The sequence below is a fragment of the Alligator sinensis genome, unplaced genomic scaffold (assembly GCF_000455745.1).
Source record: "Alligator sinensis unplaced genomic scaffold, ASM45574v1 scaffold861_1, whole genome shotgun sequence".
Lineage (NCBI taxonomy): Eukaryota > Metazoa > Chordata > Crocodylia > Alligatoridae > Alligator > Alligator sinensis.
The window spans coordinates 1,729,169-1,751,077 of record NW_005842153.1 but is presented as its reverse complement, the minus strand read 5'-3'; positions in this window follow the sequence as shown (position 1 = coordinate 1,751,077).

Here is a 21,909-nt window from a genome sequence, read left to right as displayed (position 1 = left end):
CCCTGGGGGACTCCATGACATAAGAACCTAACTATATAGCTTCAGTGAGGAGCATTAAATCAGAAGAGCAAATTAAAAAAAAAAAGCATTTTAAGAGGGTTTTTTTGTTATTTTTAAAGAAGAGAGAGAGAGAGAGAGGTGAATTGGTATACAGTATGTTTGTGAATAATCCTTCTTACACTGTGTCAGTCAAGACCACCTCAGAAGCAAGGTATGTAAATTCCAGTTTCACTTACTAAGGATGTACATTTGAGGGGTGAAACCTCCATTGAACTAGCATCTAAATTATGTCTCGTTAAATGAAATGGTGACACATGCACAGAACGTATGAGATGGGGCTTGCTTTTCCCAGTATCAGAACATTCATTTGTAAAACTGTTTCTCTTGTTATTGTGTCAGGATGAGAGACTTCCAGCAGGGTGGCTGACAGGTTAGACAAAGGGCCCTGTTCAGTAATAAAATTGTTATGCAGGTGTTCTACAGTTTTCCCTGCAGCATTTGTACACACCAGATGAACTATACGTAGGCTCACACACTCCCACCCCTTCCAAAACCAGGTAATTATTGTCACGGAAGTCCTAGGAGAAGAACAGAGCTGGCTAGTGTTTTCAAGGAGCAACAATAGGCCCAAGAAGAGAAAGATCATTTTTACTCCTGCAAGAGGCTGACCACATGTTTACTATTACCTATTTGTTATGATAAAAGCTGATTTTATTTTTCTACAGTGACACTGAGAAAATGGGCAGCACAAACATATGCTGATATAATTTACAGGGACAGATCCTGTGGCACGGTTATACCCGATGGCTAAAAAAATGATATTTAATGATTTGCTTTTAGGAACTGGCTTGTAGGTAGAGTAGATATTGCATTAGAACAATGGTCCAGGGGAATGGCAAGAGTTAATTAGTTTCTAGAAGTCTGTTTTTGACCAAGTTTCATGTTCTTGGTCTTTGTGTTAGAAGCTAGCAGACAAATAGGGTGGGGAAATTAAAAACATACAGTATTCTATAACAAAGATAAGGGGCCTATAGAATTAGCATGAGGTCACAGTGACCAGCTGCAAAGTCCCTGGGATTTCCAGTTTTGGGGGAATGCCCAAATAAGGTACCAGTAATTGACCAAATTAAGATGTATGCATCTAACGGGTTTGTGGGAACACAGAATGATGCTGACAGAACACAACATGGACAGTATAACAACCACAGTGAAACCAATCAACGGTACCCAGAAATGAAGAGTCATTAGGAGAAAAAGAATACAACAAGAGGAATTGCAGAGCAGCAGGGGGGCATCCCAAGGCTACCATAGGCAGAGGGTACACCACTGGCCCATCTCACCCACTCCATTGGGGGGGTGGGCATCAGCCCTCAACCTCCAGGCTATTGACATCTGACATTCAAGCAAAGAACCACAAGGTGGTGCTTACATACTGGCTGGATGCACCACTCTCCTTGTGAATCCACCCTGGGACTGGAAAATAATTGGTATTGTATTCTGTAATCATCTTGATTGCTTTGCTTGCATTACTCTTATTTTGTATCAATATGTATAAATAAAATTTGCCTATTACGGAATGGAAGAAGTGGTGTTCAGTCTGAGGGTTTGGGTCCTCGTGAAACAAGGTATCAGGGTCATACATCCAGCGCCAACAACACTCTTTGTTCAGACCATGCCTTAGGAGCAGGAGCCAAGGACTTCTAAAAGCAGATAACAATTCTGCCATGCCTTCCCCTCTATGATCAGTGGCACATTTCCTCCTTTCCCATTCCATCCCCTGCACAGCCTGATACTGACACTGTCTCTGCTTTCTCCCACTGGCCTTGGGCTCAGGGGGCTCCTGCCCTTTTCCAGCTGCTCAGGTGCCCAGGCTCAGCCTGGGACAGAGGCAGTGGACAGGTTTCCCCTCCCTTTGTGATCCCTCTGGATGTTCCCGGCCAGCCTGAGAACAGGCACAGGGAGGAGGATCCTGCCTACCACTGTTACCACTGCTTCTGTCACTGGCTGTCTGTACAGGCTGGTTGGAGCAGGACAGGAGAGACTTTGGAATTCACCCTGCCCCTAGCTCAGCTGGGGACTGTAGCAATGGCAGGTGGGGAGTTGGGGAACAGGAGAGAAGGGGAGATGCCTCTGATCATGGAGAGGAAGTGGCGGATACTTACCTATTTTGGGGACTTAAATAAAGCTGCTCTTGCAGTATGGTTTGCCTGCCTGGTAGGGGAAGGGAAGCTGGGAGCAGGGGTGTAGCCACCACTGCAGCCCTGGTTGCTTCCCTCACATCCCTCTTTACATCCCTCACATCCCTCCTAGATACACCCAGGGTAATTTATATTTATTTTGTATACCAATGTGAATTATGCTGGAAGAGAAAAATGCTGTGTGGCATTTGTCTTTCACAAATGGACGTGCTCAGAGAGACATAGATGAGTAAACTGAAGACCAGTGTAATTAGCAGCAATTCTCCACCAGATTGTGTGATTTTACCTTGGTTTAGGAGTATGTGTTGTCGGTCTCCTATTGGTGTTACACTGGTGTAATGCTAGTTACAGCAGTCTAAATGTCTCATCTATTCATGTCCTGACTTCAGTGATCCAGTATTTGAGAAATCATCATTGTTTACCTTAAGAAGTTTACTACTGCCAGGTACATGTCAAAACTGATTTAGTTGTGGTACCCCCGGCAATGAAGCTCTTCCTCTTCTTTCTGCTATAAATTGATCTCTTACCCTTGTTTTCTTTCAAATGATTAAATCCCACAGTTGGCACAACAAAAAGACCTCTTGCACAGAGTGTATTGCAGTCAAGGCTGCAGGCTGCTGGAAGGTTGGGAAAATCCCATATGGCTGTGATCAGTATTTAGGGGATGTAAGGACATAGCTGATTGACATTTCCTAAGGCTTGTGAATGGCATGTTGTCACAGGTTCACTGAGGGCATGGCATGCTGTTATTATAAGTCACATGGCCCAATACTTCTCTCACAACAATATAAATCTGGAGGAACACAGATGTCACTGTTCACTGGCTGTACAGTGCAAGAGCTACGCATCAGCAATACCCCTGGTATTGCCATGATTTGAGCACTGAAAGCTAGTACTGTGTTACTAAATCAAAATAGACCCCACTCATTCATAAGTTGATCTATTGTGCTTATCCAGTATTGTGCTCATCTAATACACGCATACACATACACACACTCTAAGAAATTAATTCTGAGATAACAGTTTTGTTGATGCATAACTTGGCACTGTCCCATCCCTTGCCACCTGTTCACAGGATTTAGCAATTATGTGGAAGGCAACACTGGGAAGCCCAACCAATAAAGATGGACAATCCAGTTATGTTTAAATTTACCAGTGGGATCTCGTGATCTACTATGGGGAGGAGAGTAGAGCTGGGAACTTTCTTTTCCTTTACTACTCCCATCCAACAACTGCCTTCCTCATCAGCCTGTTAGACGCTCATAATCTCTTACAGAATTCAAGCCATCTTTCCATTTCCTCCTTCTCTCCCTAGCTGAAACCCAAAGATCCCAAAATTCAGCCATTAACTGCTAAGACTAAGAGATTTGCATGGCTTGTAAAGACTACTCCAAAGAGCAATCCTATGATCAGGCATTGTATTGGGATGCTAAACCTGCTACTACAGAAGTGCTCTCAGCCCCAGTTGGTCCAGTATACATATGAGAGGTTAAGCCTGTGAATTGAGTTGAAAGCTTATGTACATTATTAAAGCAGAAAAAGGAGAGCATGCCTCATAGGTTACCTGTGTAGTTGCTTCTAGGCATCGTTCTGGTAAAGGTGCAGTTCTCTAAGAAAGCAGCTTATTCTGCAATGTTAGTTCAGATACTGAAAAAAGTACTTGTTAAGAATATCACATTTTTTTTGACTTGTGCATATTTATTGACTTTCTTGCCACTCTGAGATTTGGATAGTTTCCAAAACTAGTTCATGTTTGAAGCCATCTTTAATGAATCTTTCCTACCTAATAAAGTTCTGATAACCACTACAAAGAAGAATATTCAAGGGGATAGTACACAAACTTCCCCAAATACATTTTTTTTGAAAAGGGAAGAGGCTTTTATAGCTTTCAAAATTTATATTCAGATCCCACTTATATCTGAATCACTACAGTTCTTCAGACAGTAAACACAGCATGGAATAACTCTTCTCCAGTGTCCATAGAGTAAGTAGCATCAATACAGAAAGCTATTCAGCCTGTGACTACTGGAACTTACTTTTTCAATAAAATAGAATGCAAATAGCCTCTGACTGTCAGAAAAAAAGGAAGAACCAAACCATACATGCCTCTTGCAGAAAGTGGAGCTTAATATAGAAATGGGCATGTATGACGACTCTCAACACTTTGACAAATCTTTAAAAGGAAATTTAGTGCTCAAGAGACCTTATCTGTATTATGACATAATAGGAGAGGAAGTGCAATGTGCTTGACAATTCTGAGATTCGTGCAGAAATGAAACAAAGCCCCTTCAGGCCAGACATCTAAGTCAATAGGAAATCAATTTGGTCCACATGCAAAGACTGGAAAGGGAGTAGTAGCAGAATGCAGGAGAGTTTTGGACTGAATGAGGAGGTCAGCACTGAAGGAAATAATTTGTTGACTGAAAAAAAAAATTAAAAAAGCATGTTTGCTTTCTAATGTAAAGATAAACCTCTAGCCAAGCTGCTGTTGACTTAGTTAATAAAAACTCCAGCAGGATGCTGAAGTCAAGCAACTGTTTAGCTAGTCTGAGGACTACCTCGCTTTGCTGCCATCTATAGCATCTATATCAGAGGCAGGCAATTATTCAGGCCCACAGGCCACACAGGCAGTTTTGAGGAGCTGCTGTGGGCCAGTCAGCACCGTCTCCACACCCCCAGGACAGCTCGGAGCTCTGTGGCTCTTCCCCGCCACCAGCACCCAGCAGCCGCTGAGTGCACAGCCCTGGCCCTAGCCTTGGCTATGCACTCCAGACCTGTGGGACCAGCCCCAATCCTGGACCAGCTCTGGACCAGCCAGGACCCCCACACACACAGCCCTGACCCTAGCCCAGTCTGTGCCTGCTCTGGATTACCTGCCCATGATGAGCAGTGGTGGTAGTGGTGGTGGTCGGGCAGAAACTGCTGCTGGGTACAGGGAAAAAGCAGCTGCTTCCCCATCAACATTTCCAGCCTTCTTGCTGCAGCTGCCTGGAGCCCGCACCTGGGCTGCCCTGAGGCTCCTCATCACTGCCAACACTGCTCCACTGGGTGACTTGGAGGCAGTGCTGGTGGTGGTGGTGATGCCAGCAGAGAGGAACTGCAGGGCAAGCCCAGGTGCAGGCTCTGGGTGGCTGTAGCAAGAAGGGCCCAGCAGCGGTGAGGTGGAGGTGGCCACTTTATCTCTGAACCCAGTGGTAGCTTCTGCCCAGCCACTATCACTGCTCATTGTGGGCAGGTGGTTCAGAGCAGGCACAGGGTGGGCCGGGGTTGAGGCTGTGTGCGTGGGTCTCCATGAGGCTGGGGCCAGCGGCAGCAGCAACTGGAAGGAGCTGCCACTGACTGGAATGCCTAGATATGGAATCCAACTGCAGAGCTGCCCCAGCCCTGCTGTATGCTTGGGGGCAGTGGGATGTGCCAGGGTCAGACACCGTCTGGGCCAGGCAGGATCAAGGGATCCGCCACAGGCCAGACAAAGTCCCTCCATGGGCCAGATCCAGCCCAAAGGCCATATTTTGCCCACCCCTGATCTATATGCATCTGGTGCAGGCAACTTCTGGCCCTCAGACCACATATGACATTGCAAGGGTAGCACTTGTGAACAGAAAGAGCAAAGAAGAATAGATTTCTAAAGAGAAAGTACCTAAAGATAACAGTAGATCAAAACTGCGCTGGCCTTCAGAACTGGTTGCCTGAATCTTACACAGAGGGGAGTCAGCGTCACCAAAGAGAACAGAAGGATATACTTCCAGTAGATGGAGTTAGTGGAGTCTGGCCAGCTTCTTCTCACAATGAGATGCGAATGCACTTGTGAGACACAGATGATAAGCTATGCCCTTAGGGGATTTGGTGATTATAGTAATGTTGATAGCTGGGTATGTGGTGACTTGTCATATAGGGGGAAAGGTGGCTAGCTTCTTCTCTTAGATGAACAAGTACACAAATATGGGGTGGAAGCTGTGGTCATGGTTCATACTGGTGCCAGTTACTAGGTGCATGACAGAGGTCCTAGAAGCAAAATTTAGACTATTAGCCAAAAGGCATAAGTCCAGATTCACTGGAGTAACCTTTTCTGAAATGCTTCCTATTTGATAAGCAAGGACAGCTACTTAAAAGGAGTAAAAGTGTCTCAATTCTTTGGGATGGAAGTGGAGGGATTTCATTAGATTTGGTACCTGGGAAATATCAGTACTCCACTTTAACCAAAATGGAGCCAGACTCCTGACCCAGGCAGCTAACAACTCGGGGGGGTGGGGGGGTAGAGGGTGTGGTATTTAACTAATAGCTGGTGGAAAGCCAACAAGATCTGAGAATTTGGGAGGAACAAAGATATTTGTTAGGGATGAATAATAGTAGTAATACCTCAACTTATTATAGAAAATAATAGGACAGAAATTGTACCTGCACTGGAGGAGGGACCGATTGCTCTAGTAATATAATATGCTTCCTAGTACAGTTTCTTAGGCATGTCCACAAATGAATGGGTAATGGACTAACTGAAGTATTTTAATTGGAATTTGACAAGGTCCTTTCAAAGAGCCTGTTGAAGCTTTCATGGTCACATAATAAGAGGTTAAATAATACAGATAATACAATTATGAAATATAAAGGAGCAAAACAAAATAAATAAATTTATGATGAATTGTCCAAAGATCAAAGAATCAACAATAAGATGCACAAGGGATTGTATGTCAGCAGAGACAGAGGACTAATATGCTTTAATATCTATATTAGTAATGTGTATTCTATTTGTTTGTGTCTGCTACTTTGTGGACACAAAGAACTGGGTGTTCACTGATAGCATTTAGACCTCTGGTTAAGTGAGGTGCAATTAGGGCATAAGCAGATAGACCTGGAGTGGGATTTTCAAGGGTGCTCACTGCTCAGCCATAGCTTGGCTGTTCTTCATTCATTGTTGACAACTGACTTGAGTGGAAGCAAATGCCAAGAGCTTTTGAAATGATACTAACTGTGCTCACAAGTACTGCAAACACAAATTTGCATCTGCAAAAATTACTGGTACAAAACCAGACACTAAGTTAAGACCATGCTGAAAAACCTGACCCTCAATGTTTTCATACAAATAATTCAGATATTTGATATTGCAATTTAGAGAAATAGCCATAATTGTTTTAGGAGTCACTTGAATGTATAAAACTAAGAACACTTATCTTAATGTAAATAGTGGCATCACTGTCAAGATACTATATAATTTTTGAATGACATTTATTGCATATTTCAGGAATTAAATACTTCCCTGTTTCAAAATAATTTCCATATTGAGCTATAACACAAATCTCTATATGGGCACAAAACATAGTTCCCCAGCTTGATGGAAAATTAATAGGGTCATAAAATTCAGATATGGTTTGTTATTGCAGCTGTACTGTCTGTCTAAGGGAAAATTAATCTATTAAATAGCTTTCCATAGAATAGTCTCTATAAACCAGAGTTGTTTGAAATAAGCCTGATCCAACAAAGATGTAAGGGAGGTGTTATTTTTAACATTAGAGGCAAATCATAGCTCCCAGTGTTTGACTTCCCAAATCCCCTTTAAGTTCCTCATTGAATCCCAGATTGGTCTGTTTACCAAAGCTTTTTTCTCTGATAGGCCTGTCTTTTGGAAATTCCATGAATTAATTGCCTTTTATATATTTTCTCTATTTGGGACATAACTTTAGAATTTCTGCAGTAGTCTTTACTAATTCCAATCCAAACCACTGAGACATTTTAGCAGCTTGCAAATAAATTTAAGTTCTTCCTGCCTCCGTACATACATATTGTGAACACTTATCTAAGCTCTGGTTAAGTAAAGCATTATATATGAGCTTATATACTTAAACACATGTTCAAATCCATGCTGATTCACAAAGCACTGAAGAAGATGCTTAAAATCCTATGGGACTTATGCACTTGCTTGGGTAGTTTGCTAGAGTGGCCCTTTGCCTTAGTTGGCTCTTAGGTTGTACAAGAACAATGGAAGGTAACTGTAGTGGGCAACCAGGTCAATGACCCTGGTCACTCAAAGGGAGTGTAAGAAAGGTAGCTCCTGCCACAGTCAATCCTGCCTCTACCACTGTCCCTGCTGCCAGTGCCACCCAAGCACAAGCCCTGCTAGTTATGCTTCTGAAAAAAATTGCCACACATTTATCATGTCAAAAATTGCAGCACTTTGAATGAAGCGAACAGCCCACATATCACATATAGCTATTTGGTACGCTATGCATTTGGAGGAGAAAGTCTTCACACATCAGTGCTACTTGGAACAAGAGTTGGAAGTGTTCACTGGAGAATGAGGCATTAGAGCCTACCTCCTCAATGTTCCCAAGCTCCAGACCTGAACTTAGCTGAATAACCCAGTCATTTTTTATCTTCCTTCCGCTTTTAGATTGTTATCAGTTTTTAAAAAGGATTTCTCATCTCCATCACACTAACCATTCTCATACCTCTCATTTTATGTTTGTACTAACTTGCTGCATGGCCTGGAGCTAGTCATGTCACCCCTCTACCTCACTTGGCTCGTATGCAAAATGAGACTAGTAATTACCTACCTGCCTCAGAGGTACATTGTGGGAAAGTTAATGTTTGTATAGATAGGATCTGCAAAGTCCTAATCTAACTCTCATCAATGCCAGCAGAATCTATTTCTACTATTCTATCCATGGGAGTTTGATCAGGTTAAGCACACAAGTTTAAAGGCCAGAGAACATTAAAAAGTTGCTATAGTTGAAATGATGACTAAGGAAAAAAATAGTCAAAATTTTGGCAATATTTAAAAATCTCAGACCCTCCCCCCCTTTTTTCTCATGAGCATTTTTTATTTAGTATATTTTTATATTAAGATTTTATTTGCAACAGAACAAATTAGAGTTAAACCCTATAGCATAACAACAGGCATGACAGAATAAAAAGGTCCATTTTCAGACACACCAATGCAATTCCAGAGTAACTCTGTTTAAGTCTTTTTGGAAGGACTTTCTCATTATGAGGGTAGTTAAGCCCTGGAACAGTATCCAGAGAGGTGGTGGAATCTCCATCCTTGGAAAGTTTTAAGAGCAGGTTAGACAACCAACTGACTTGGGAAGTGTATTAAGGGAGGCTCCTGCCTTAATCAGCAGGTTGGACCTTCTCAGGTCCTTTCCAGTCTTACTCTTCTATGATTCTGTGATTCTACAAGTCAGTGGTAATATTCTGGATATAGACTGAATTGGCTTGAGCAGGAAAATATTATGCTTGTTAATAGCCTAAGCCTACATTCCCTGTGCACCAAAAACTCCCATAAAATTCACGGGAGGGCATGATCTGGCTGCATGTGCTATATTTAAAATAAAACGGGAGTTTTAGCCTCATACAATTGCCAGATTCAACAGGAATATACAAACAATTGTCCAACAGGACTCGAACTTTCTATTTCAGTTCAAACATACCCAAATTTCATTATCCTCCAGCACAGACATAACTGAGAACAATATCTGTCTTAACACAATATTTGGAGGATGGTAGCGTTCTTGCATGGCAGTAGTTTTGAGCCCTGCCTGCTTTGAAGACCTTAATTGTACTGATTATTCTACTGTCAGTGGTATGTGCATAAAGTTACATCCAACTTAGATCAGAACCCAGACCTATGGTTTCCAGAGCACAGAGATTTTGAAACTACACTGAATATTATTAAAAAACAAACAAACCCCCAAACCCCAATGTCTTGCAAATTCAGGTCCACTTTTTCAAAGTGATACAAATGTGTTCTGGACAAATTGCCAAGTTTACAAATATGCACACACATTCCACATATGGATATGCTTTAGTAATCATCTTTACAAACCTTTTAGGACTACACATGGCTCCAATAAATAACCCATTCACAAACAATATATTATCATCATTAAAAAAAATCTTTTCAAATGCAGGCCAGCAACCCTAACCTTCACTTTCAGCCTGTAGCCTCATGATTAATCATTACGTCAGTGTTCATTTTTCATGGTTTGCTGTTCCACAATAAATTGAAAGGAAGATGACTGAAATAATTAATATTGCATTTGACAATGAGCATGGCTTGAAAAGAGTTGGCTCATGACAGCTGAGGACAGCCTGCCTTTTGGAAGTTGCAAAAGTAATAAAATCCAAAAGCCTCCCCACCCCCCAAACTTTTTTCCCTTCTAAAGTTTACATGACAAGACTGCATGAATGGGATGGCTCACATGTCATTGTTTTTGCATAAATAGTAAACAGCTGCAGATAAATGTTTTACCCCTTGAAGGATAATAATAGTTAGTTCAAGGTTAAGAACCTCATAGAAGGCCAGCTAGCTACTACAAAATTGTGAAACATCATCCTCTGGCTATCTGCTGGCACATAGTCAAGTGCTGAGTTATTCGATATTGACAAAGTAGGCTTCAGAGCTTAAGAGATGAAATTTGACTAATAAAGAGGAGGGATTTTTTTGGAAATTATTGTGTCAAATATTTTTTCTGACCAAGGAAGACCTGGTCTTTACTCACTCCAAATCTCAGCTGCTTACTTGACCACTCACATTGAGCATATGCCATTCAGCATATGTAGGGATGCAAAATGAGTTTTCATTTTGTTTAGTCTAGAAAGGGTATATGAAAATACCATGCTTTTATTAAAGGCCTGGCCCTACATTCCTCTCTCTACATAGCTTCTTCCAGCATGGACCACTCCCTCCCCTTCCCCCTCTCCCTCTACCTCTCTGCCTGCTTTGTACTGAAATTTCTCTCTTAAATACAGCTTTGTGCATGTCCTTTCACAGCATCTGATAAAGTGAGCTTTAGCTCATAAAAGTTTGTGCTATATATGCGTGCATGTGTGTGTGTGTGTGTGTGTGTATGTGTGTGGAACACACTCTCACCCCTGCTTTGGTTAGCCTATAAGATACAAATCTATCATGCCTTCTACCTACATCTTGAGCATACAAACTCCCATTAATTGGGAGGGCACAATCTTGATAAACATATTTTTATTTTGGATGGTTAAAGTTAATAGGAGTCGGTATATGTGTAGTTGCCAAAATCAACAAGAATATGTAAATACGTGTCATGTAGGGCTCAAATTTTCTATTTCCAAACACGCCTAGTTTTTATGGTCTTCCAGCACAGACACATTACAGATCTGCATCTGATATAATGCAACATTTAGGGGACAATAAAATCCTGGAACAGCAGCAATTTTGAGCTGATGACTGACTGTTGCCAGGCCTCAACTGAACAGATTATTTCACTTTTAACTCTTTGACTAAAACTAAGGCCTCGTTCATGCTAAATACTCACAGCATTATATTTAATATGACCACAGTATTGTCTGTGTCACAGTGACAACCACCTTTGTCACTGAAATTCAAATTTTCTGCCTAGATGCAATGTCAGTAGGTCACAGTAAATGTACATCATTTGATTAGCAACTAACAGAACCATAGAAACATTACTTATAACAATGTCTGAAACAATATTGTTAAGTATAATAATGTGGTTTGAGCTCCTATACACAGCTCTGAGTTAATTCACTCACTTGACACGAAAAGAAAATTCTATTTGATTTATAAAATACACCTAATTATAAAACATCAGGAGCATGTACATATTGTAATAGCAAATAAATAAGACAAACTATTTTTAGAAAAACCCAGAAACAGTAAAACTAAAAGCTTTTCTGTAACTGTCCCTACCTCAAATATTTTTGCATGTCCCACCCCTATACAAAGTCAGAGAAAAGTGTAGGATTCTGAACCTGCAATATGATGGGTGACATTTTGCCATGAGCCTCAGGGCCTTGTTGCACATTAATTTTAGACAGCTCAGGGAGCTTTTAACCCCGGGATTTGTCTACACACGAAGATGAAGAAACTAGTTTTAAGCACCCTTTAGGTGTCTTAAATTTATGCCACTTCAGGCCATGCTTATCTCTGATCCATATAACCCTATTTGTGTTCCATGAGTGTGTGGCCACTCCCCAAAGATAAACTGCCCAAGCTGCAATCCTCCATCATCCCAGGATGCAGTGTCTTCTCCTACACTCTCCCGTTCTGTGTGGACAAACTTGCCACCCCCTGAACTTTACTGCCCAGGGGGTGGTACTGGCTCCAAGTCAGGGGTTTGACCTGGTCAGGTAGCTTGCAGGGGCACAGACCATTCTGGGAGGGAGAGCTAGAGGGGACAGAGTGGGGAGCAAGGTAGCGGGACAGAGCGAGGTTCCTGTGAGCTGCGGCTACCCAACCCCAAACTGAATCCCAATGTATTCAAACATGAGATTGCTTTAATTTACTTACTCTTTATTTCTTTTTACATTTTTTTTAACTTCTTTTTATTTTATTCTTTAGTGGCTTCAGTGGTTGGCTTCATTTCATCACCCAGCCCCCACCCAATGCCTCTCCACCTCCCATCTCAGTACCCAGTCCCCATCATTAAACTCTCCCCCTTCTAGCCTCATGCTCTTGCCCATACCAACTAATTTCTTCAAACTACACCCACTTAAAGTAGGGATAGAAGCCTTCCCTGGTTCACCAACCCTCTAGTGGCAACTCAGAGCTGTAGCTCCTAAACAGGCCCCTGCTCACCAGCCCTCTAGTGGCAAGTTACAGCTGTGTAGATCAGGAACAGTCAGAGAAGGCCTGAATGTGTGACTGCTCTAAACTTGAGCTAATATTAACACTGATCAACATTTGAGAAGTTAAGTGTCATGTGTAACAAAGCCCTTAGTGCTAGGGACAGAAATTACACATAAACCAGTATAAGTGATCGGAAACCAGTTCAAATTTGTAACAAACAGAACTTCCTTGCACATAAACTGCTTTCAAAATGGCTGAATCTAGTTTAAGATAAACCCGGATAGATGTATTATCCAGGTGTAGACAGAAGTGACAATTTTTGGCCAATCTGGGCACAGAAAGCAGTTTATCGCTGTGACCAAACAAGTGCACAACTGCAGACAGCTTCAAAAATGACCAATTGCATGAAAAAATCTGAACTGTAACTGCATGAGGTATCAGACAAAGACATTTCAAAATGTAGTGTCTTTTATAACTTGTGTCTGTAGTAGCTCCCAGCCTGTTGCTGTTTTCAGAATGGGAGGGGGGAAGGGAGTGGAGGGAGTCCAGTCTGGGGTTTTTTCACCCTCCTCCTGGAGGGTGGCATAGATGTATTGGAGCCCCTCTGAGGTGGGAGCGGGGGGGCGCCAATTCACGCACCCCACCCTTCAGCACCAGCTGGGGAGCCCCAAGAATGAGCTCCCTCTGCTGCCTTTCCCCCCTCCCATTCTGAAAATAGCAAGCACTGGCAGAGAGCCTTCGCCATTGCTATGGGAACCTGTCTGCAGGTTCCCAGCCCCAGCTAGATCCCCCTCCCCCTGGAACCAACAGTGAACTTCTGTTTGATCTGGGGTAAGGTTGTAACTCAGAACATGTTGCAAAAATCATTCCGAGTTACAGCTGGGAGCTGTACTTCTGTCTGCACCCTCAGATTGACTAATTTAGGCTAAATGGGTTTATTGAACTTCTGTCCCAGATCCCCTCCAGATTCAAGTTAACTCACAGTCCCCCAGCACCCCAGGATGCTTTGCACCTACCTCACAAACCACCCTTGCAGGGTGGGGGTGGCAGGGCTAGCCTTGGCCCAAGCTGTCTGCTCCAGCCCAACAGGGAAGTGTGCTCTAGTGCCCCCTGATTTCAGGTCTGGACCACTGTGGGGATGTGGCTGTGCTTCTGGAATCAAAACTGAGTGTCTGTTCGCTTGCTTATTGGCTCAGTCTACACATCTTAGACTAACCTGTGAAGATTGAATTGATTCAACCTTGGGCTTTTTGACTACCCGTATATAGCCCAGATGTTTAAATCGGGCATTCTTTGACTGCCATAGATCATTTCATCCATCTCCAGTACACAGGGAGAGCAGGGTAGTGTCTTGCCTGATTTGCATCCATCTCATTTAGAAATTCAGAGATTAAAGACAATCATGTGAGTTTCAGCTATAAGCAAACAGGAAAAGCAGCTTGTAGCATACTGGGTTTGCATTAATGAGTGAGTGATTCTGACCTCTTGTGGCTGCCTACAGAGATTATAAAGGACCTATTACTACCAGTAGCTGCAGGGAACTCTTTTATCTCAAGGAACAGAGGTTTGAAAGATTCTATTCCTAGTGTCTACTGTCTGTAATATTTATATATGTTATGCATATTCTTTTCTTAGTTGCATCAGTTTAATTAAAAAAGAACTCCACTGAAGCCAGAAGTAGTGCACTAGTAGAAAACTGGGATGAGTCTAAAACTGGGCCTTGAGTCTCTTGTTTGCAACACATGAATTCAGTAAAAGCTAGAGAAATAGAATAATATGTTCTCAGTGGCTAATAACACCAAGCAGGTGGATAGCCACATGTCACACTAGCTTAAGCTTCCAAGTGACCTTCAACAGTAGCCCCATGCACAGCATATTGCATTAATCCTTTCTGGAAGTCACAAAAGCATGGATAACTGTTCTGCAGTCCAGATCCAAGAGAAACAGTTGCAAATGCCTAGCCAGATGCAGATGGAAAACTGCTTTCCATGTAGCCTGCTCAGAAGGCTGAATAATTTATTAGTGTATCAGAAGCTATTTTTTGAAACTCTGCCACTTTTGAAGGAAATATTTTAAATTATAGGCAGGCCCTACTAACAGACTAGCTTACAAATGCCAAATCAACTATTGTGTTGGCCAATACTAGGTAGAGGGTGACCAGCAAATACAACGGCCATGTTCAGAGGACAGTACTATTGGAATAATGTTGTAGCCATGATGGTCTAGGAATTATGCAACAGGCAAGGATTTTTGTAGGCAATATCTTTTGTTGGACCAACTACTTGGTCAGATACATTTAGACCAGTTTTTGAATGCAAAGGTTTCTGATGAGGAATGCAGCTTGATGAAGCTTGTCTAGATCTATCCCAACCATGCAGTTGGTTCAATAAAAGATACCTCCCACAAAAATCCATGCCTCTTGCACATGTAGAGGACAACTTTTGTTTCCAAAAACTGAGGAAACAACTAAAAGATCTTTTATTTTTTCTGACCAATATAAATGAACTAGTTGCAAACATTAAGGTGGCTAGAAACTTGTGAAGAAGCAATGGATGGAAGAAATGAGAACAACTAAGAAAGGACCTTGGACTTTAAAAAGTCAGCTTTCAATCAATTCAGAGAAATAGTACGTAGATTTCCTTCAGAAGACAATGTAAAGGAACAAGGAGTCCATAAAGACTGGCAGGTTATAAAGAACATAATAATGGAGGTTCATCATCAAGATACTCCAACACAGAAGAGAGATAAAAATGGAGAGAAACTCATCTTGCTCTCTTCAGCTTGAGAGAGATTCATACAGGAAGGGGATGTCATTAAGCAAGTCTACACAGGGATAGCATAATTGTGTAGGGTTAATATCAGGGAAGCAAAGATACAGCTGGCAGGAGATATTAAAGGCAATGATAAGGAAAAGATAGATCAGGGTCTACCACTCAAAATGATCTATTAATAGAAGACAACCAGTAAAATTGATATTAAAGAGAAAGAGCTGTAGCTCATAGGTGAAGAATTCAGAGTCTGACTTAAAAATACTACATAAAACAATCAATTGGTAATTATCTGGAGAAGAACTTGAGAATGGAGCAAATGTTTTCTCTCTGTGAAATGATTTAGGCAAAACCAGAGAAGAGAACTTAATGACATTTTCTGCTGGGCCCTCCACTCATAGGTTTTCCTTAGGGATTGCTGGCAGCCAACATGGATTTGTTAAGAACAAATCATGTCAAACCAACTGGGTTCCTTCTTTTGACAGGTTTGGTTGCAGTAGCATAACTAGGGATGGGTGAGAGTGGCACTAGCCCCAGGCACCAATTTAGGAGGGGCAACAAAACCATTCTTCCAACCTACCCCCAAGAAGTCCATACCTCCACAACAAGAGCAGCTCCATGGCATTGCTCTTGTAGCAGGAGCTAGTCCTGGGACAACTGCTTCTGCTACTGCTGCTGCTGCTGCTGCTGCTTTAGGATTAAGAGCTGGAGTGGGAAGAGCACGCTGCAGTGGCAGCAGCAGTGCAGATGGTGACTGTTTTGGATTTCCTGTCATGGGAAATCCTGCACCCATCCCCCCTTGCTCCTAGAACTGTGGGCGCTCCTCTACCCCCAGATCTCCTGCAGGGTCTCCCTGGGATGCAAGCCTTGCTTGTTATGCCTCTGTCTGTGGGTAGGTGGGTGGAAGAAGGTTAAGGACAATATAGCAGACATATATCTGTGCTTTAGTGAGGTTTTGATAGTACCACCTGTCATTCTCATAAGTAAGCTGGAGAAATTTGGGGTAGCTGGAATTACCATTACTTGATGCATAATTTGTTGAATAACTGCCAGCAAAGAGTAATGGATTAGTGTAACATTGGCAGGGGGTGTAAAAGGCATCTGTTCTGGGTCCAAAGCTGTTTACCATTTTTATTAATGAGTTTGATGCCAGGATAGAGATCAGACTTGCAGACACAACAGAACTGAAAGGGAGTGCAAATACTTTCAAAGAGACAACTAAAATTCAAAGGGATCTTGCTAAATTGGAGAAGTGGGCTATCGACAACAAAATTAAATTCACCAAATATACATGCAAGGAGCTAGACAAAGGGAAAAAAATGAGATACACAAACACAGAATGAGGAATAACTGCCTTGCCAGTAGCACTACTGATAAAGATCTCTCAGTCATGGTAGATCACAAATGCAACAGAATTCAACTATGTGAGTACTCCACAAGAGAAAACATGAGTGATTTTAGGGTGTGTTCAGATGAGTGCAGACGTTTGCTTCCCTGGGGACAAGTAGCAGCGGCACACCTTGTGCTGCTGCTACTTGTCCCCAGGGAATGCCCATGCCATGTGTGCTCCAGTGTGTGGCAGGTTAGCCCGGGTGGGGTAGGAGAGGCTGGGGCCAGAAACTGCTGGGGCCAGATCCTGGGGGTCTCCGGATGCTGCGGCCATAGCAGGAGGCCTGGCTGGCAGCCGGAGCGTGAGTCTGGCTGACCAGGCTCTGGTTTTGAGTGGTGTGTGCTGTCACCATATGTGCTGCCCTGCATGGGTTTTTTTGACCCCAGGATCTCCTGCAGTCAAACACCTTCCCTCCACCCCCCTGTGCTATAAGGCAGCAGCGTGGGGACCGCCTGCATGTCCAGTGTGTGGTGCTGCAGATGGATCTGCGACACCCCATATTGCACATCTGCAATCGTCCGGACACAACTTTAGGGTAAGAACATAGATCAAAAGGGCCTTCCAGGCCTATCAAGTGCACTGTTCTGCATCTGCAGCAAACCAGATGTCTAAACAATCCTAAAAGTAATCCATTTTAGCCCCTCACAAACATCAACCACAAAACATGATACAAATCCTCATTGCTGCATATTATAGAGGAAGGTAAACAACTTTACTGTCTCTGCCATTTGAAACCTGGGGGAATATTCCTCCTTGATACCAGTATTGGAGGTCACTTGGCCTTGAGTGGAAGAGCAAGACCTTGTAGGCAGGTACCTGAGAGGTTTCTAAGAATAAGCAGGACCATCAGAGCGTACCTGTCAACATCCCATCTTTAGCTGTTGGCAATATCAGCACTTAAAAAGAAAAAAGGGAACATGCTGTTTCATAAACCTATAAAATATTAATGAAGATAACCCCCCATCCTTTTTGGCCTTTCTAGATAAGTAGCAGAAGCCCTGAAGCCTAGCATTTCCCAGGTACTTCCTACAGGTTGCATTCCTACAGAAGTATGTGTGTGCAAAGCCCAGGCTGTAATAATACCTCTCTATCTGGCACTGGTTATACCTCAGCTGGGGTACAGTGTTCAGGTCTGGGGACCACCCTTATAAAGAATGTAGAAATACTGGAGAGGATCTAGAGGTGGGTGACAAAAATGATATATGTGTTGGAATACAAGCTGTATGAGGAAAGGCTGAAGGAACTAGATATGTTTAATTTGGAGACAAGAAGATTAAGGGGGCATATGTATGTTTTCAAATATTTGAAAAGCTGCCACAAAGAATTTGGAGAAAAATTGTTTCTTATCACAGAGGGCAGGGAACAAGGCTTAAACAGCAGCAAAGCAGATTTAAATCACTGCTCAAGAAAGAAAGTTTCCCAAGTGAAAGAACTATAGGACTATGGAAAAGTCTACCTATAGAAGCAGTGGGATCTTCACTGGAGGCTTTCAGAAAGAGGCTGGATATCCTGGATGTTTTATGGAAAACAAATCCTGCATCTGTTCAGGAAGTTGACTAGTTGATCACTGATGTCCCATCCAACTAAATGATGCTACTGCTACATTCTCAAGGACTATGGAGAGAAAAAAATCCTTGCAATGAAACAGAATTCTGTCCAAATGCTGCAAGTTATGTTTAGATGAACACCTGGACATGAAGTCCTTTAGAATACCTTATTCTGAGGATCTCAAGAGTACCCACTGCCAGCCTTTTGATACTAGCTTACCAAGCAGATTCATTCCTGTGGCATTGCTGGGTTTTAATGGTTCAGTTTTACAAATGAAATACTTTTTCTTGTTTCAGTCTAGGCCCTACTGAACTGCCATATGACCTACTTGGAACCTCCTGTCAGTTTACACCTGATCCATTTTTCCATAGTATTGCAGGATATGTACCAGGATCAGGAAAGAGAGACAGAATTGTGATATGAAAGCTGACAAGTCATGCCATGTGGTACTAGTAGATAGATGTGAGAGGAAGTCCCACAGCGGGCTCCTGTGCTAGGAAGGGTATTGTTGGGCCCTTGTATTTCCAGGAAGATTCACAACCAGATGATCTTCATGGCACCAATTTGTTCCATGTCAGGGGAAAAGAAAACTTGAGGGTAGGGGAAACTTTTCCCTAAATCATTTGATAGGAAGAAAAATCAGAGAAGAGAATCTCATGACATTCCTTGCTGGGCCCTCCTCTCATAGGTTTTCTGTAGGGACCACAGCTGTGCCTGACTTTGTGTAGGATACACAAAGGGCACCATGAAAATCTCCTTGTGCTGTCATCCCCAAGAGTGAATCTGAATAAAATCTAGGCACAATCTGGCCCAAAGTTGTAGTGAAAGAAGTTATAATTTAGAGGCGCTCCCTTACTAAGAAGGCTACAGAAGTGGGGAATTGGGAGATGGTCCCTCAGTTAGGCGAGTTAGTTACAGAGATCAAGGCTAAGTACAGAGGTTCAAAAAGCTTGAGGGAGAAGTGCTCTACATTTTGCACTTTAAGTGCCCTGGGTTAGGTTGGGAGGGGACAGAACAGACATTCGGTCTTCCATGGGATGTTGGAGGACAGCAGACTTCCACAGTGCGGGGAAGCAGGGTGCCTGCACTGGCTGAGACCAGCAGGCTGGGGGCATTCAAGTATGCCTCCCCACAGCCATGCCACTCCTGATTAGCCAGCCCAGCCCTCTTCTGAGCCCTGCCCTCCCCCCACTCAGTGGCCAGCTGTCAGTGGCAGCTGGTGGAAGGCAGTGGGACCCCCCAGCTGTACTGGCTGGCTCATTGGGGGGGGCAGGGCTGTGGCTAGGGGCATCTGCTCCCCTACCAGTGCACCATGCCCAGTGAAAAACCCCAGAGCCCTGGGGATCATGGCTGCTGCAATCCCTATGACTCAGGGATGTGGGAAACCCCCAGGGCCAGAGGATCTGCATAGGGTTGATCCCCTTCAATTGGGGGGCCTGGTTGTTGCTAGTGCCTGATAGCCCATGAGCCAACACTGGTGGGTGGGAGCTGTTGCTGCTGCCTGGCCCAGCTGATGACAGGTATAGGCAAGAGCCTGTCAGTGGCACTAGGCAGTGACTGGGGGGGGAGCAAATATCCATGCCATGTGGGTCTGGCCCCTCCAGACCAAGCCAGAACTGTATGGGGAGGGGGGCGGTACATGGTTGGGGGCCTCCGCTTTTCCCCGCTCTCCCTGACAGCTGGTGTGGGGCAGGGCTGAGGAGAGATACCATGCTGGCCAGGTAGTCCAGGCAGAGAGGAATGGGGGAAGCCCACACAATGCGCCCCCTATCCTCCCCCAGCTGTGCTGTCTGGGGCCAGGGGCCTCTGTTCCTCCCCTGCCCTGTGGTGCAAGCAGGAGACAAAGACTTTTCGAGTTCCCATCTATGGCAGCCCTGGGGCCGGGCTAGCCCGGAGCAGACAGTGCGTGACTGGAGCAGACTGGCACTAACCAAGCCTAGCATGCTGCCCTGCAAGGAGCACTTGGGATGGTAGAGTTCAGCAAACTAACATTTTTTACTACAAGCTCTGCAGTAGAAGCTAGACTGGTTTAACTTAAATTAATTAAGTCTCATACTACATCCATCCAGGTCTCTCTTAGACTTAGTTCTGCCATTTTGAAACCAGTCGATGTGCCCTGAACTTCTGTTCTGCCACAGGCTTAGACTGGTTTTCAACCACCTAAACTGGAAACAGTGTAATTTCTGCACCCAGCCAAAAGGTCTGCAGAGGTTGCCTACTGTTTTACAGTAAAGTTCACTGTTTGGTGCTTTTGCATATTGAACCCAGTGATCACTGAAAAATAACGCATTTGTAATACTGCTTTAAGCTGAAATGTTCTGGAGAATGCACAGAAGAAAGGGAATTGCTAATATAAATGTGAGAACACCTGTATGACATCTCACAGGGAAAAAGAACTTGCTGGTTTTTTTTGTTAAGGCATTTAGTCTGGATGGTACACCAGAGTGAAAAACCTTGCTTGCTCTATGTGAGTTTCTACACAAAGAGCTGTAAGAAATGTTGTAATATTTTTCCAGTTAGGGCTTTGTATAATTTATGGGAAAGAGAGACAAATGTAGGATGTATATTGTGTTTCACTAAATTGCAAGGACCTAAGTTATTTACAGTGGAAGAGTTAGCAGGAACCCCATTAAAGATTAACTAGAATAAGCCACAGCCCAGAAAAAAAGAAACAAAGACAACCCTCCCCCACAAACAAAGCAAAAGAAAGCCCTAACTATCATGCTGTAGACACGGACGATCTGTTATCAGAAACATGGACATGGAAATTCGATCCACAGCCAGATTCTCGTGCACATCTGCCAACACAAGCAAAGCAGTATACAATTAATCAGGGCAGACATGCAGGCAGTGATTTGAACTTGGTGACTACACAGGTGTAGATATGTTACTTCCTACCTATGCTTATATTATTGCAGGCTACAAATACAATGCCTGATATTTGTTTACTAAAATTAGGAAACTGTATACAATTACAGATGGAGATTCAGCTGTCTAATAAAATACCCAATAAAAATCCCAAAGTGACTGTGGGTGTCAGTGTTAAGAAATTAGAAATTTCAGGTATGGGTACTTACCTAAATTATGCATAGACCTGCTGCTACTGACAAGTTGACAGACATCTATTTTTGTCTGTGATTAACTTTGTGCAAATGGCAGGCTGTTTCTAGTTGCTTAGTTTTGATTGGCTTATCAAGAAGGCAATCAAAGTTGCCTTATTTTAGCAGATATTGAGAAATGCAGGTTAGACAAGCACTTCATGATTTGTCCCTTGATAGGTTTGTGTTCTGATTGTGTTGTTGCATTTAATTTTTGTTACTGTTTGATCTTTGATCTTGCATAGCCATGTGTCTCAAGGTAAATGCTGGGTTTTAAAAAAAAAATGTCTGCCTGTCTTGTTTAGGACTCGGCTCAAGGATTGCAGCACATTACAGCTTCATATTGGGA